This window comes from Carlito syrichta, unplaced genomic scaffold, assembly GCF_000164805.1.
Source record: "Carlito syrichta isolate Samal-C Ts95f unplaced genomic scaffold, Tarsius_syrichta-2.0.1 Scaffold308812, whole genome shotgun sequence".
In the NCBI taxonomy this organism is placed as follows: Eukaryota; Metazoa; Chordata; class Mammalia; order Primates; family Tarsiidae; genus Carlito; species Carlito syrichta.
Window position 1 is genome coordinate 513,326 of NW_007252908.1, and position 16,446 is coordinate 529,771.

General features: G+C 50.0%; 1 long non-coding RNA gene across 1 annotated transcript in view; it reads right to left on the reverse strand.

Annotated features, from left to right (window-relative positions):
- LOC103268290 overlaps positions 1 to 15,952 on the reverse strand; it is a 199,596-nt gene extending 183,644 nt beyond the window's left edge. The window contains exon 1 of the long non-coding RNA XR_504803.1: positions 15,582 to 15,952. This is a non-coding gene — a long non-coding RNA (uncharacterized LOC103268290). The remainder of the gene's footprint in view (positions 1 to 15,581) is intronic.
- Positions 15,953 to 16,446: the final 494 nt, after the last annotated feature.

Below are 16,446 nucleotides of genomic sequence, written 5' to 3' on the forward strand. Positions count from 1 at the left end.
CATCCTAAACCCAAAATGCGATCAAGTCGCCATCATTGTGGGACCACCTTCAGCACACTACTGCCAATTTGTAGAATCAAGGTCCTATCCAGGCTGGCATTCAAGGCTCTCCAGTCACCCAGTCAGTCAGACAATGAACATTTGGGTTCCAGATCCTGAGGATACAGAACTGAACAAGAAAGGCACAGTTGTGCCCTCAGGGAGCTTACCATCTATGGGGGGAGAGAGTATAAACAAGTAATTAATTAAATTGCAGCTGTGCAGAAGGCTGTCAAAAGGACAGATGGTCTCAAGAGTGCACACTGTGTTGCCCATCTTAGTCTTGGAGAGCAGGCCCTGAAGCAGTGATATTTAAGCAGAGAAGTGAAAACTGAGCAGGGCTTAGCTAGCAAAAAATGTGAGGAGAGGATTCCAGGAAGGAGAGTAGGTGAGAGAATTTTGTGAAATATCCAGGATGAGGATGAAAAGTAGGAGCCAGGGCTGGGAATCCAGGACAAGGGAAAGGAAGAAGTCACAGGAGAAGGACCTAGAAGGGGTGGCAGGTGGGATGGGGCAAGACACTGGACTTTATCCCGGAGGTAATGGGGAGTCACTGGAGGCTCTTAAGGAGGAAACTGGCAAGACATGATGTGTTTTAGAATGTTCTTTCTGTGCACAGAGTGATGTGTACCTGGGGCAGAGAAGGCAGGGCCAGTGGCAGAAAAGTTAGGGACTCTGGCAATAGTGTAAGTGAGAGAAGGAGGGGCTGCTGGGAAGGAGGTGGAGACAGGGGCAAGCCAAGAGGACATGGTGACCAAAGGCATCTCTAGGATGAGAGAGATGTTTGCTAAAACAAAGACTTCAAGTAGGGGAGATTCTTTTTCTCATGGGAAGGGTGAGTCCCTGAGAGTGGTGTTCTTCTCATGGAGACGTCTAGAAGTTGTAAATAAGGAACTGAAGCTTAGTAAGAAAGATGGGAGTAGACATGTTCCCATGGATGGCAGAGAATTGTTACCCAGTGTGAGCATGTGGTGGCCCAAGGACACTGTGAAGGCTGAAAAGAAGAAACATTAAAGGATGGGACAAGGGTAACCCTAGCATTTAAGGACTGCACAGGAGACTGAGGATCCAGCCGAGGGAACTAGCAGGAATAGTGAATGAAGAGAGATCAACATATAACCTGAAAGAGAAGAAAGAGATTTCGGAGAGGAAGTGGTTAATAGCATTAAGATGAAGCCCAACAAAGTGACTACAGAATTTGACCACTGATAATTTCAGCAAGAATAATTTTGGTAAAGTGGGAGGGGACAAAAGCCAGGGTATCACAGAACAAATGAGAAACAACACAGTAGAGAAAACAAGGGTAGCTGCCTCGTTCAAGATCTTTGGTGGGGAAAGAAATGAGACATGCAGCAACCTAGGAGAAATGCACGAGAAAGAGATTGTTTCAAGGTATTGGCTGTCATGTGAAAGGGGTGGGCTCCCCAAAAATGGAGCTGGTTAGGCAGACTGGAGAAACTTCAGGGATGCCAGAGAATGGATTCTCCTAATGAGGGTAGGAGTAACCAAGCAGACCTCGAAAGGCTATTCCAAATCCGAGACTCCATGCCTCCATGGAAAATGAGGCCAGTCAAAACAGTCATTCCCAGAGTCAGTTGATTAGGATTGAGAGCTAAACTTCAGCATCAGGGAACCAGCTAGAGGGGAAAAGAGCAGGGGAGCCATTTCTGTGCTGTTTAGATTCCAAGCAAGTAGCATGTACCTCTTCCCCAAAGGGGTACTGAGCTAGAGGCTATGTGGCTCAGGTTACAGAAAAGGACTGGGAAGGAAGAATGCCAAGGAGGGAACCCCATTCCCTCCTCCTAAGGGAAGTCACCTGGGGGGGGTGAGCCAGGGAAGGGGAATCAGGCTGAAAAAACTGCTTAACAGAGGAGCCAGCCCATTCTCCTCTCTCTTTGCTCTTCCCCAAGACTAAGGTACTGCCCCCTTAGGAAGCCGGGGACATGTTGTGCCTCCATTTCCCCCAGCACTTGGTGGGCTCTGGCCTGGCAAGCTCCTGCGAGCCAGCATCTCCACCACCTGTGCCATCCTCAGCTGCCAGCCAGAACCACAGAGCAGGAAGGAAAGAAGAGAAAGGCTGATGGGGGTAAGGAAACACAAGGAAAAAGACAGGAGGGAAAAAAAACAAAGAAATGCTGAACAGAGAGGAAGTAGCCATCCATTACTATACAGTGAGTGTGTACGTTCATGGATGTGTGTATAGATGTGTGTGAGAGAGAGAGAGAGAGTGATTGCTGGGTTCCACATCCACTGCGGTGTCTGGCCCTTCGCAGTGTAAACCCTTGAGCTAGGCCAGGCTCGGTGGCTCAGCCTGTAATCCCGCGCTTTGGGAGGCCGAGGTGAGTGAATTGCCTGAGCCCGCGGGTTCAAGACCCGCCTAGGCAACTTGGCGAGACCTCATCTCTACAATAAATCAAAAAAATTAGCCGGGTGTGGTAGCACGCACCTGTAGTTCCAGCTACTTAGAAGGCTGAGACGGAAGGATCACCGGAGCCCAGCAGATTGAGGCTGCAGTGGCCGGGAGTGGCCACTGCACTCTAGTCCGGGCGAGAGAGTGAGACTCCAACTCAAAAAAAAAAAAAAAAACCCTTGAACTGGATGCTGCTGTAGGGGCCGGCTGGTGTGGCTGGTTATGGCACCCGTCCTCACCTGTGTTGCCCTCACCTGAGGACCCCTGCCCAGCCCCTTTCTGAGAAGTCCTGCCTCAGGGCTAAAGGCCAAGGACCCAAGCGACAGGGGCATTTCCAGGCCTGAGCAAGTCGCCTCACCTCTCTGGATGGCAACTGCTAAAAGTGTAAAATGAGAAAACTGTAAGAGGCCTAAGGTTCCTCTCAGGCTGAAAATCCTGTGGCTCTCAAATTCTGTATCTGTATATATAGAGCACCCCCAGAGGCCAAAGGCATTAGCAGCACAAAGAAGATACACAAAACCCCAGTGAAAAAAATGCTCTCACACACGTGTGTCTCTGACAAGTACGTGCAAACTACAGGTGTGTATACACACACACACATACACACACGTGTGTTTGCACACCAAGACAATGGGTGCTGTGTTGAAAGGTGTGCCTTTGTGCAATGAAAGTGGTTAGAGTATCTATACATAATACTTGCCTGATCAATTTACAGTCACATTTCTTCTGCACACCAGTAAATGCTTAATCTCAACTAACCTAAATATTTGACAAATGAATCCTTTTGGATTGTCAAGCTCTCCAGATAGCTAAGGATTTACTCTTCAAATGATCAAAACTAGTCTTAAAAGCCACCCCAGAGAGAAATGTTTAGTTTGGGTTTTGGGGTGTGTGTGTGTGTGTGTGTGTGTGTGTGTGTATTATAAATGTTTTAAGCAAACTCAGCTCTCGATAGTACTGATTGTTTACTGCTCTTTAACGAAGAGCGGTGCCCAGACTGGCCCGTTGAGTAAACAAGCTGTAGGATCATCCTCCAGAGCCCTCATGCCCAGGGGGAAGGGGTGTATAGGGAGCAGAGCACAGAAGTCGACCCCATATAGGATGAGAAGACCAGGGCAGGGGTCTGGTCTAGCCATCGGTCCTCCCACCTCAAATTTCAACCTGCAGCAGTGAAGGAGGAGTGGGGAGAAAGCAGGCAAGTTTCAAACCCAGCTGAAAGCTGTGAAGGCTGGGCCCCACCTCCTTCTCAGTGGCTCTGGGCCATCTCCCAGAGGGGTAAAAGGAAAGTGTGTTTAGGTAGGAAGATGTGTTTAAATAGATCTACCCCCCCCCCCACCGTCCATCCTACTTCTCCTGAGGTGTGGGAGAATTTCACAAACCATCTATCTGAGAAACTCAAGAAGAAAACCAAAAGCCAGGGTTGGCTGCAGGCCCCCTCACCACGGGGTTTGTAGGAGATTCAGGGAGTATAAGACCCAGAGATTACCTGTGAGCACAGTGGCCACCTGCGGCCTGGTGGGCTCTGGAGCTCCCAAGATTGAGATCCTGCCTGCCACCCCCAACTCCAGAGCCCATCAAGGCCCCCTCTCCTGCACAGGATACACAAATTTTCCCTACTCAGATGCCCTCTCAGTTGGAGGGGAGGAGGAGGAGGCTTCTGAAGAAGGAGGACTTGCCCTTAGAACACTGGGTTATCCCAAAAAGATATACGTTTTCTTTAGCTAGTAGGTTTGAAGTCTTCCCCTCCCCTGGGCATGCGTGAAACTGGGCACTGGAGGCAGGAGGGTAAAACAGCTATTAGAGTGGTAAGTCTGACCCTTCACAGTGTAAACCCTTGAGACAGATGCTGCTGCAGGGGATGTCTGATGTGGCCAGTTCTAACTCATCTTCATCTGTGCTGCTTTCCCCTGAGAACCCCTGGCCGAGAGGCAGCACAGGGCAGGAAGAGCAGCCAGAGATTGTGCCACCCCCTGGATGCACCACACCCTGGAGAAAGCACAGAAGAGGGAAGGTTGTCCCAGATAGCCCCAGTGCAGTTTACCTCCAGCCAGGCTCAGACTTAATCTGTCAGGTTGGAAGGACCAGAGAAGGCCTCAGGCTGCCCAACGAAGCCTTCTTGTTGGGGAGCTGTTTGTAAAACAAAGGCCCCAAAAATGTCAGCTTCCAGGACATTCAGGCAAAGGGAGAGTGAACCCAGAAGGGGAAAGGCGTGTCCTCTGGGCAGAGCTAGGGAGAGATGGGCCTGGACCCTGGACCAGACAGTGGGCTTGGCTCCCTCCTCCTCCTCTAACTATGACTGCTAATGGAGTACCCTCCAGACCACATCCTTCAGAGCCTCCTTCAGCTCAAAGCCCCTGAGTCGCTCAGTCTGACAGTCCAGGAGACTCCTGCTCTACTCTTTATAGTATGTTCTGCTGATCCCTAGGCCCCAGGGCCCATGGTCACCACTGTGCACTGGACCATGTGCACACACAGGCTCAATGACAAAACACACAGACACATACTAAGATAAGCAGCCCTCAGTACAAAAGACCCCAGTCAAACCCACTTTGGCCCCTGGTCGTTTAATTATTAGATTAAGAACAGCATGGAAATACTGATATTCTCAAATTCTGCTGTATCCCAATGGTGTCATGGAACCTGCACCCTCTTTCACAGTCTAGAAAACCACTTCTGCCCTCACCATCATCATTGCCCTCCCCATCAGCAGGGCCAGGGGGTGCCATAGGGAACACCAAATGTTTGCCACACAGATGGGTGAGGTCTCTTGTTAGGAGCAGCGAGGATCAGGCTCTGGGAGAGATGTCATGAGAACCCGAGTCAGCGTTAGGAAGGGGAGAACCCAAGCAATGGCTACAGCTTCGTTGTATGCCACTTGCACACAGAGAAGATTTATGAATCAAGACACAGAGGAGAGCCCAGCAGGAGACCACGTGCTCTGACCACAGATGGGCACAATGCCCACCAAGGGCATTCAGTACCAACTCCAAGGCTATATGAGTTCAGGGTCAGGAGGCCATTGTCACTGCAGAGGGGGAAGGTGGCTTTCCCAGGGAGGCAGGACTTGTTATGAAAAGAGGAGACCATACCACATCGGGATTAAATAGTGAGATTTGGAGCAGCCCAAATACATTTTGAATTTTCATTGTCACTTCCTGGCTGCGTTACCCTCAGAAAGACACCTAACCACTCTGATCTTCAGTAGCTTGGTGTATTAGTCCATTTTATTTTGCTACAAAGGAATGTCTAAGGCTGGGTCATTTATAAATAAAAGAGGTTTATTTTGGCTCATGGTTATCTGCTTCTGGTGAGACCACAGGAAGCTTCCAATCATGGCAAAAGATGAAGGGGGGGCAGGTGTGTCATGTGGTGAAAGTGGAAACAGGAGAGAGGAGGCACCAGGCTCTTTTAAACTAAAATCAACTCTTGCATGAACTAAGAGAGCGAGAGCTCACTCATTACCTGAGGGAGATCACCAAGCCATTCATGAGGGATCAGGCCCCATGACCCACTGGACCCCTCCTCTACCACGGGGGATCACTTTTTTTTTTCTTTTGAGTTGGAATCTCACTCTGTTGCCCAGGCTGGAGTGCAGTGGCATGCTCACTGCCACCGCAGCCTTGACCTGCCGGGCTCAGGTGATCCTTCCACCTCAGCCTTCCAAGTAGCTAGAACTACAGATGTGCACTACCATGCCCAGCTAATTTTTAAATTTATTGTAGCGATGAGGTCTCGTCAAGTTGCCAGGCTGGTCTTGAACCCCTTAGTTCAGGCAATCCTCTCGCCTCGGCCTCCCAAAGTACTGGAATTGCAGGCATGAGTCAGCGTGCCCAGCCAGGATCACATTTCAGCATGAGCTTTGGAGAGGACAAACTTCCAAACTATATCACTGGTGTGTAAAAAACCAGTGCCTCCCTATACGGATGCAGAGAGGAAGAACTTAAAGGGGCTATAGTAAGCAGCAATAAATGAACACTCCAGGTAAAGGGTAAGCAAAGGCACAGAGGCTGGAATGAAGGTAGGGAGTGTATAGGAGCAGGGGCAGAGGATGAGAATGGCTGTGAACAGCCCAGAGGGCCAAACCCCAGAAAGGTGGACTTCCAAGCTGACGGAGGCTGTGCCTGCAGGGAGCCACATCTGAGGCTCCAATCTCCCAGGAAGCTGCAGCTAGGGAGGTGGTGGCCCTGCCAAAGGGTTGTCAGTCCAGCCCTGGGGCTTTCTTCCCATTGGCCATGACTCTGACAGGGAAATCAGCAGGCCAGCAGTGCGGGTCCAGGCAGTGCAACAGACAAGGCCCTGGGGACAACTTAAGTGGACAATAATTGCAGGTTATTATATACCAGGCTGCAGCCAAAAGCCAGGCAGCTATTAAGTGTGATTGGGAGAAATAATCCGGAGGAAGAGGATGGATGCGAGAGTCAGGTTGCTCTCTCTGTAACAGGACTGCTCAGAGGTTGGGGGGCTCTTTGGTGACAGGAACAGAGACAGAGTGGGTGGGAAGAGGAGTTTATTTATAGTGTAAGCATCCTGCACTCTGAGAAGCAATTTCATCCTCATCCCTCCCCACAAGGTATGACAGTCCCCATCTCACAAACCAGGGAATGAGGTCCAGAGAGGGGAAGCAGTGACTCAAAGGCACACAGCAATTATCAGTTGAGCCCCTCCAGAGCCTAGACAGAGCCCCTTTTGTTGTTTGATGAGCAGACACAGAAGCCACTCCTGACAGGAAATCCCTCAGGACCTGATTGTTACCTCAATGGGGCAGTGTGCGATTGAGCAGGAAGTACCTCAGAAATGGGACTGGAGCAAGGCTCAAGACCTTGAGGGGACACAGATCCCACCACGTGGGCACCAGTTCCACAGACTGAATGATGGCAAAAGACTAGCAAATGGAGGCAGGACAGGATTATAATAATATGGTTAGTTCTTTCTCAGAGCTTTATCTATTCACTAGTCACCGCTCTAAGTTAGAAGAATCTTATGCCCATTTTATAGATAAGGACACAGAAACCAAGGGCAATTATATGACTTGTCCCTGTCAGGGTGGTAATGCTGTGACCATCACTGGTCTAGGAGCTTGCACACCCCGCCCCAGAACTGCCTATTGGACAAGACCATGGCAGAGGTGATCCTTCCTTTGTCCTCTGCCACCAGACTGGGAGGACTTGCAGTTTTGTCCTTGTTAGCTGAGGCTTCCCATTTTATCAGTAGAAAAGGTGCTTCTCTTTCTAGGCCAAGGATTGCATGAGATTGAGACCCCAGGGGTGACACTGCCCTTGAATAACGTATGGATTGCACATCTCTGACCTCCTAACCCACACTCTCAGCTCTGCCAAGCCCACAGCTCATTTTGGAAATAAGGAGGAGACACCCTTGTCCCAAAAGCACAAACCATGGGCATCTTCAAAGAGATTCCCAAAGACCAAACCACACCCTTCACTATTTAACAGAGGCAACTTCTATGGAGATGCTGTGATGTGGACATTGATGGAGACCAATGAGAAATTAAATATGATGGCAGGTGGCAGACAACCTGACTCCTCCAAACACAACACCCAGCAGACACCCAGGAGTGTCCTAAAGCTCAGGGCCATCCACATGTTCTGACAGCCTGCTCCTCCCTCCTAGGATTGACTCTCCTTCCCGCCCGGCCTCCCCAGCCCCAGTCTGGATTCAGCCTAGACCCTCCAATGACCCTGATTTGGGTCACTTGAGAGCAGAAGCCCAGCTAAGGGAGGGATCAGTTACACTGTGACTCAGCTAGACGGCACAGGGCCAGGGAGTGAGTCACAGCAACTTGCCCACCCTTCCCAGCGGGAGGTGGGGGATGCGGGCCTGTGGAGGGGGAGCCTTCTGTACCTGGGTGTGCAGGTGTTTGGGTGTGGGCTCCCCAGCAGCGGTGGAGGAAGTTCCTAAGTGTGTACTCCAGTGTTAGCACCTCTCTGAGCCTGAACACAGATGTGCACCATGGAGCTGCCATGCTGGAAGAAACTCACAGGGCCCTCCTGGACATGGGTTGGGCTCCCTCACATACCCTCACACAACTTCGCACCAACTGGAGACTTTATTCACTCACACTAACACAGAAGGAGCCAAACTGGCCTCCACTGGGGATCCTTTTCATCTCCCCAATAACACTGGGAGGGCCACTGAGAAGAAACCCCAACCAATTGTCCTCTTTCCTAGAAAATCTTCATGTGCTAGTACTTATATTCTTTTTTTTTTTTTAAAGAGAGATAGGGTCTCTTTGTATCGCCCACACTGAAGTGCAGTGGTGGGATCATAGCTGCAGCCTCAAACTCCTGGGTTCAAGTGAACTTACCATCTCAGCTTTCTGAGTATCTAGAACAACAGGTGCACACTACCATGCCTGGCCTTTTTTTTTTTTTTTTTCATTTGTGTATAGACATGATCTCAAACTCCTGGGCTCAAGAGATCCTCCTGCTTCAGTCTCTCAAAGCACTGGGATTACAGGTGTGAGCTACCATGCCCAGCCACATATTCTAAATGTTATTTTTGAAACATTGTATATTTGAAAAGGAGAGAGTTCATTCTTTTTTAAAGAATACACTCGGAAAAATTATAGCTAACATTTATTGGGCACTTACTGTATGGCGGGCACTAAATACCTGTTACCTCTTTTAGTCTTCACAATAATCATAAGCAGCGTTTCTATCCCCATGTTTCAGATGAGGAAACTGAAGTTCTGAGAGATGATTTTCATGGCTAGTAAGTAAAGATCTGTCTAGTTTCAAAGTCCAAACTCTTTCTAAATACAATGCATGCACCTATACGTGTGTGTGTATAGTACAGTTAACTTAAATCTGATGTACAGATTTTTAAGCAATAAATGTCCAGTTGTGTTTATAAACTGTACTTCTATAAATTGTAATATTTGAATTTTTATTTTTAGACAGAGTCTCACTCTGTCACCCAGGCTGGAGTGCAGTGGCACGGATCACAGCTCACCACAGCCTCGACTTCCTGGGTTCAAACGATGCTTCTGCCTCAGCCTCCCAAGTAACTGGGACTACAGGCATGCACTACCACAGCTGGTTATTTTCTTAAATTTTTTTGGTAGAGATGAGGTTTCGCCATGTTGCCCAGGTTGGCTTCAAACTCCTGACTCAAGCAATTCTCCCACCTCAGCTTCCCAAAATACTGGGATTATAGGCATGAGCCACCATGCTCAAACAAAATTTATATTAATGTGTCTGTTTAATAAGAGACCAGAATTTATACATACAACTTTATATGTACATTTTGGTAGGCTTTAAGCTTACTATAATAAGATTGCCTTGGGAAATTATTGGAGGGTGATTTTCTTAAAAACCTGTGGCATTGTCTTTAAGTATTCTTAATGGCAGCAAACTCCCATGCTTTGAGAAGAGACAGGATCTATAGAAAATTAGGTCTTTGGCCGGGCATGGTGGCTCACACCTGTAATCCCAGTTCTTTGGGAGGCAGAGGTGAGCGGATTGCCTGAGCCCAGGAGTTCGAGACCAGCCTGGACAACTTGGTGAGACCTCATCTCTACAATAAATAAATAAATAGCCAGGCATGGTGGCACATGCTGTGATTCCAGCTACTTAGAAGGCTGAGGTAGAAAAATCACCTGAGTCCAGCAGGTCAAGGCTGTGGTGGCCATGAGCATGCCACTGCACTCCAGCCTGGACATCAGAGTGAGATTCTGACTCAGAAAAAAAAGGGACTCTTTAACCATTTGCATGATGGGGTGGGGGGTAATTTCTCCCTCCACACCCATCCTTCTTAAATACCCAGACATCTTCTTTGTCCTCTTCTTGTAGTGTTGATGACACTCTTTGGTGCTATTATCAGCCAGGCAGCTTTGAGTCTCCACCCTGAGTCTTTCCTAAGTGCTAGCCCTGCTGCAACCCCCTACCCATGGTCACCTGACACTCTTGGAACACAAGCCAACATCCTTCCACGGCCTCAGTCCCTGACCCCCGTCAGCCCATGTGCCCTTTCTATCCTCAGCCTCTCCTTGCCTCTCCCCAGGCTATACCAGAGTCATCATCAACATTCAGCTCCTAGGTGGGTAGACAGGAGAGGCCTCCCAGCTGGAAGAGTCTGAGGTCTCCAGACAACAGCCCCTGGAAGATCTAGCCTGGTGTAAAGGTCCTGCAGTCTCACCTTCCAACAAACCCTCCAGTTGGTGTCCCCTTTGGTCCCACCCAGCCATCTAACCCCTTCATGTCACCTGAACAGCCCGCATCTGTTACACCATCTGAAGGACTGTGCACTAGGCTGCAGGAGCCTGGAGGCAGTTGGGAAAGTTAGAATTAGAACACCCAGGTAGAAGCTGTCGATCTGGTGGCATTATCAGAGAAATCATGGCCCTGCTGACGTGACATTTACTCAGAGCATTGTGTGTGTGATAAATACAACTTCCTATTCCAATTTCTAAAGTGAGCCCAGTGTCTGAAAACCTCAGGGCTCATGTACAATAAATTAACATAATTAAAAACTAATTAGTAAAACATCACAATTAAAAGGACTTGCTGAGGCAACACCTCTCAGGTAAGAAGAAGGGACCTCCAGAACGCTGGCAGCCAAGATGCAGGACAGGACCCAAGAAGAGGCCCGACCCTCCCAGAAGGTCTCCTTCCCCCAGGAGCACCTTGAGCATGGTCTTGCAACTTGCAAGGCCACCCGGGGCATGTTTAACTCTGGTCTGGGAACCAGACCCAGTTCCAGCCAGAGGCTGATGCCCCTTCCCCTCTGTTGGAAGTAGGAGGGGCTTCAGCAAGATCCTCAGCCCCCAGTGGCCTGTTAGTGATGCTCCAATAATATTGGCTGGCCAGGCATTGATCTAAGCACTTTACCTGCATTTACTCATTTAATCTTCACAACAACTCTACAAGATCGTTTTTATTTCTTTTTATTTTACAAATGAGGAAACTGAGCCACAAAGAGATTAAAGTTCCCATTCAAGGTCATACAGCTACTAAGCAGAAGAGACAGGACTGAAGTGAAGGAGCATGGATCCAGGACGCTGCCAGCTTCCCCAGACACAATTCCCCACCTGCCCTTTCTGAAAACATGTCAACTCTTTGAGAAGATAAAGAGTAAATTCCTAACCCCTCCAAGCAATCAAGTTCATAAAATTCATCTACACTCGTCTGTCTCCTTCAGAACCTCAATTCCCACCTTAATAAATATTTTTTACATGAAAACCATGAGTCAACCTCACAGACATACCACTGTCTCTCTCTGAATGTGACAGGAGGAAGGAAAGAAGGGTGGAAAAAAGGAAACATCATCTCCATTTTACAGAAGAGAAAGTTGAGGCCCAGGGAAGTCACGTCTCTGGTCCCTTCTGCTTTGTTCTGGCTTTCTGGGCCACACCACAGAGGACGCCACTGGTTGTTTCTCTGGGGTGCCTTTATTCTGCCTTCCCATTTCCTGCCTGTCCTCAGTACAAGTGAGGCAAAGCCCTGAGTTGGCACAGAAGCTCAGAACAGGAGCATACCATAGACTCCCAACAGCATCCCCACCAGGGCCAGGGCCCAGGCGCCCCCCAAGACCAAGCCAGTGTGAATCTGGGGCTCCACCAGCAAGGAAAACAACTCAGAGACCACTCTCCTGGCAGCCCTGGCTCTTGTCTGCACCCTGGCAATAGCTCAGTCCTTCTAGGGAGCCCCTGAGTTTGTAAACACACAGTATTTTCCCTGCAATGGGTTTGCTTCCCTGCCCAGACCTGTGCAGGCTCTGGAAAGGATGTGGGGTCCTTCAGTTGTCTACTCTGGGAAGCAGGAGGCTACAAATATTAAGAGGCAGTAAGGATTGTTTTCCTCTTCCTCTCTTACCCCAATCATTGTTCTTTATATCATTATATCTTCCCAAATAATTCAAGGACAGAGATGCCCTGGACTTGTGGAGAAGACCCCATATTGCAGAGGCTGTCTTGTCCACCCAGCCAATACTCACATGAAAACCTCCTCCTTCTATCTACTCATGTGAGAACTCAGAGTCCATTGCTCACTCCAAGCCTGGCAACTCCTACCATGCCTCAACCTGAGAAGCCATATCCCTTGCCCCTTCCTGCAGGACCAGTCGTCAGACTCTCTCTTCCCAAAGTCCTCCCTGTGATGCCTGCATTAGTTCCACCTTCTCTGGGCCGTGGCTCACACAGCTTGTTTCTTTCACTCTGCCCCGCAGTTGGATCACTCCCTTGATGGTACTCGGCTGAGTCAGTCTCTACCCAAACAGCACATGTGCTCTCTGCAGAGAGCAAGGGCATCTCCCTGCCCCCAGTCTGCCCCCTGGGCCTCTGCAGTTCTGGGCAGGGCAGTCACTCCACAGAGATGTCTTACTGGAGGCCTGCTGTCTGTTGGGGGAGCCCAGTGGAGATCACAGCTCTGCGTTCAGCATGGCCTCAACATAACCTCAGAACACCCCTTGCCTCTTTCCTTCCTCGTCCCAAATCCCTGCCATCACTCTTCTCCGCAGATCCAGCACCCTCAGCCTCCTGCCTCCACAAGTGCCCCTCCTTCCTCAAGTCTGCTACCCCCATCACAGATCATCACAGGCAAGTTGGATTGTGTTCCATCTTTTCCTGCGTGGAGTTCCTCGGGACTGGAAGACATTCAACCATCTGTTGCTGTTTGCTGTTCTGGGGCTTTTCACTGGGCATGACTTTGGTCTCTAACTAGACAGCGAGTTCTTCACAAGCCTGTCCTTTCTCCATGGCTTCCAGTGGGAGATCAGAAAGCCTAGATGAAGGCTGAGTGAGGATGCCTCCATGCCAAGCAGCGGAGGCCCAGGAGGTTGAACAGCTGGGGGGAAAAGGGTTCTGAATTGCCTGTTCTGAGAGAGTGACAGCCCAAGGTTCTGCAGCTAGGCATCCTTAGGGCCCATATGAATAAATACAGTATTGATACTTCCCCACACTGGTATCTATAAACACCATCCTGAGCACCTGTGGTATACCCATCACAGTCTAGAGAGGTTGCAGAGGAGGAAAGATTACTGGGTTCCTAGTCTCCATGAGTTCACAATCTAGGTGGAGAGAGGAGATTTGCAGAGAGTCAGAGCAGGCCTGAGGGCAGGACTTGCGGCCATGGTCAGGGTTGTCGCATGTGCTTCAATGGATGACCAGTGATGGTGGGAGAGAGGATGGCAGAGTGACCAGGGCAGGGTGGCTCAGCTGGAGGGAAGCTGAGCAAACAGGAGAGGAGGAGGGGGAGAGGGGAGTGAGGAGACAGGAGGCAGTGGCAAGGCCTGAGCAACTAGCCCACCTGAACCAAGAACCTTCACAGGGTCTCCTGACACCCCAAAGATGAGTCAGCAACCACACATGAACCCCAAAACTGGGAGAAAAGGAGAAGCAACTCTCCCCAACTACTTCCCCTGCCAACCTTCTCCCATGCTCTCCATGGATGAAATAATTGTGGCCGTGAAGTGGCACCTGGAGAAAAAGTTTTAAATCTGCTTAAATGTCACCATGAGTAATACTTGGCCCCATCTTTCCCTAATTACATTTCTCTTTGATGATCTAAGGTTAAAAAAAAATTGAACTCAAGTTTTCCTACAATATCAAGGGTGAGGATCCCACAAAGCCAACCTAACCACGTTCTATACTATTTTGGGGGGGTCCTGCTCCTTTATGGCATGAGTCTGAGACATCTGCCTGTGTTATTTTATCCCCAAAACTCTGCTATGGAGGAGAAGTGGGAACCTAAGAAATCCAGCTCTGTGCCATTAAGAAACCAGTACTTGGCCTGGCTCAGTGGCCCAGCCTATAATCCCAGCACTTTGGGAGGCTGAGATGAGTAGATTACCTGAGCCCATGGGTTCGAGACCAGACACGGCAACTTGGCGAGAACTTGTCTCTACAATAAAAATCAAAAATTAGCCGGGCATGATAGTGTACACCTGTAGTTCTTGCTACTTGGAAGGCTGAGGCAAAAGGATCACCAGAATCCAGCAGGTCGATGCTGGGTTGGCCGTGAGAGTGACACAGCACTCCAGCCTGGGCAGCAGAGTGAGACTCCAACTCAAAAAAAAAAAAAAGAAAGAAAGAAACCGGTGCCTTGACAGAAACTGTTTCTGCTGCTGTTTACATCAGGGGAGGTCCTGGGGCAGAAGGGAGGGGAGACATTTCACCATGCACCTGCCAGAAAGTTAGAGGTGAAGGCTGTGATGCCCACTAACAGGATACCACCCAAGTTCAAAATCAGTCATCCTCAGGTGGAAGAGAGGAGAGGGCAAGGAATCTTTGCCTAAAAAAAACAGTTCCCCGCAGCTTTGGGCCTATGGGTGGAAAGACACTGTGAGGAAGCCTCATGTGCAGAGCAGTGGCCCTGAGGGGAGATGCTCTTGCATCCTAGGGCAGAGTCTTCTTGGGTATCTGAAACAGCCCATGAACATGCCCACTCCAGCCCAGGGATGGCTTTTATTTATGTATTGGCCATTATTATTAATAATAATATGAATAACCAAACACCTGTGAATTATTTACTCAGACCTGGGGGTGGTGGCAGGAGGAAGAGGTGGATGGACCTCATTGGTCTCCCCTGAGTAGTTCCCACACCTGCCTTTCTTTTCCCAGCTGGCCTCCCTTCTCTTCCCATTGTCTTGGCTTTGCCTTCAGGGGGCATGGGGCAGGAAGAGAAAGACCTCAAGCAAGAATCACTGTCTTAAACTACCCTGTGTGGCAGAAAATATATTACACTCAGCTGAGACCCTGAGAGCTGAGCACCAAGATAATATTAGGGAAGATATTCTGGATAGACTTATTAGACTCTGCTGATGTGTCTTGGGGGAGAGGGAGATCTCAGCTTGGTGGGTACACACACACACACACACACACACGTGCACAGTATGGACACAGGCAAGGTCTGTACAACATCCCACTGCACCACACAAGCGAGTGCGCACACGTACCACAATCCTGATGGCACACATCTCCAAGCCACACTCAAACTCTCCAAGTGCTTACCAGAGAAATGCCCACCGTCCTAGGGCATGTCACAGACACCCCAAGTACAACCGCATGGCAGAGACACTCTGTAGATGAGTTTCCATCCACTTGGTCGATTCTTGGACCAATATATAATACTGGATCACGTAAGCACAGGAAACCAAGTTACCAATCAACTATACTTACACAGACTCCATTAAGCAAAGGCAGGAGAATCTAAAATGAAAGGACGAAGTTCCACAGTTCTGAGAATCCTACTTGTTCTTTGGTTTGAACCTGGGCTCCTCAGGGAGAGGCGTCCCGAGCGGGCCCAGGGCCTGGGGCTGGGAACCTCGGGGCCTCGGGCCTCCTCCGGTGCTGGGGAGCTCCGCGCTGCGCCTGTACCAAATGGGCTTCACCTGGGTTTTCCAGCTGCTAGGGTCTCATTTCTTTTGATACTATTTTAAACATATCATCTAGTAACGTCATAGAATCCGAGGGCAAGAAAAGAGAAACCCCGAACGCCCGAAAAGTGGCCAGCCGGGGACCGGTTCGGTTAGGCCGGCAGCTTTGCCCGCCGCCCCGGCTACCAGCACCGCAGCCCGAGGGGGGAACGGGAGCGTTATTTTAATTTGCCAGGCTTCTGAAGCGGAGAAGAGGTTGTCTTGGAAAAAGCATGCCCGAGAGAGGCTGGGGCGCAGGTAAACACCATTACAATGACAATCTGCCACCCCAGCCAAGTTCACCACCAGGATTCGCCCCCAGAGGCGGGGCTGCTGGGTCCGGCTCGCGGCTCGCGCCACTCCCTCCCCGGCGCGGCCGAGGCTCCAGCCCCCGCGAGCTGGGCGGGGGGTTCGGCGGGGTGAGGCCTGGGGGAGGGGAGCGGCGGGACTCCAAGTTCCCTCCCGCGGACGCCACTCCCCTCCTCACACCTCTGGAGCGGAAGGTGCCTGAGAACGCAGCCCGCGGGGCAGCGCGCGCCGCGCGAGGCAGAGTCCGGCCGCAGCCGGGATAGCGATTCGGAGGCTTTATTTCTTTGATGGTGGATTTTTTTTTTTAAAAAATTCCATTG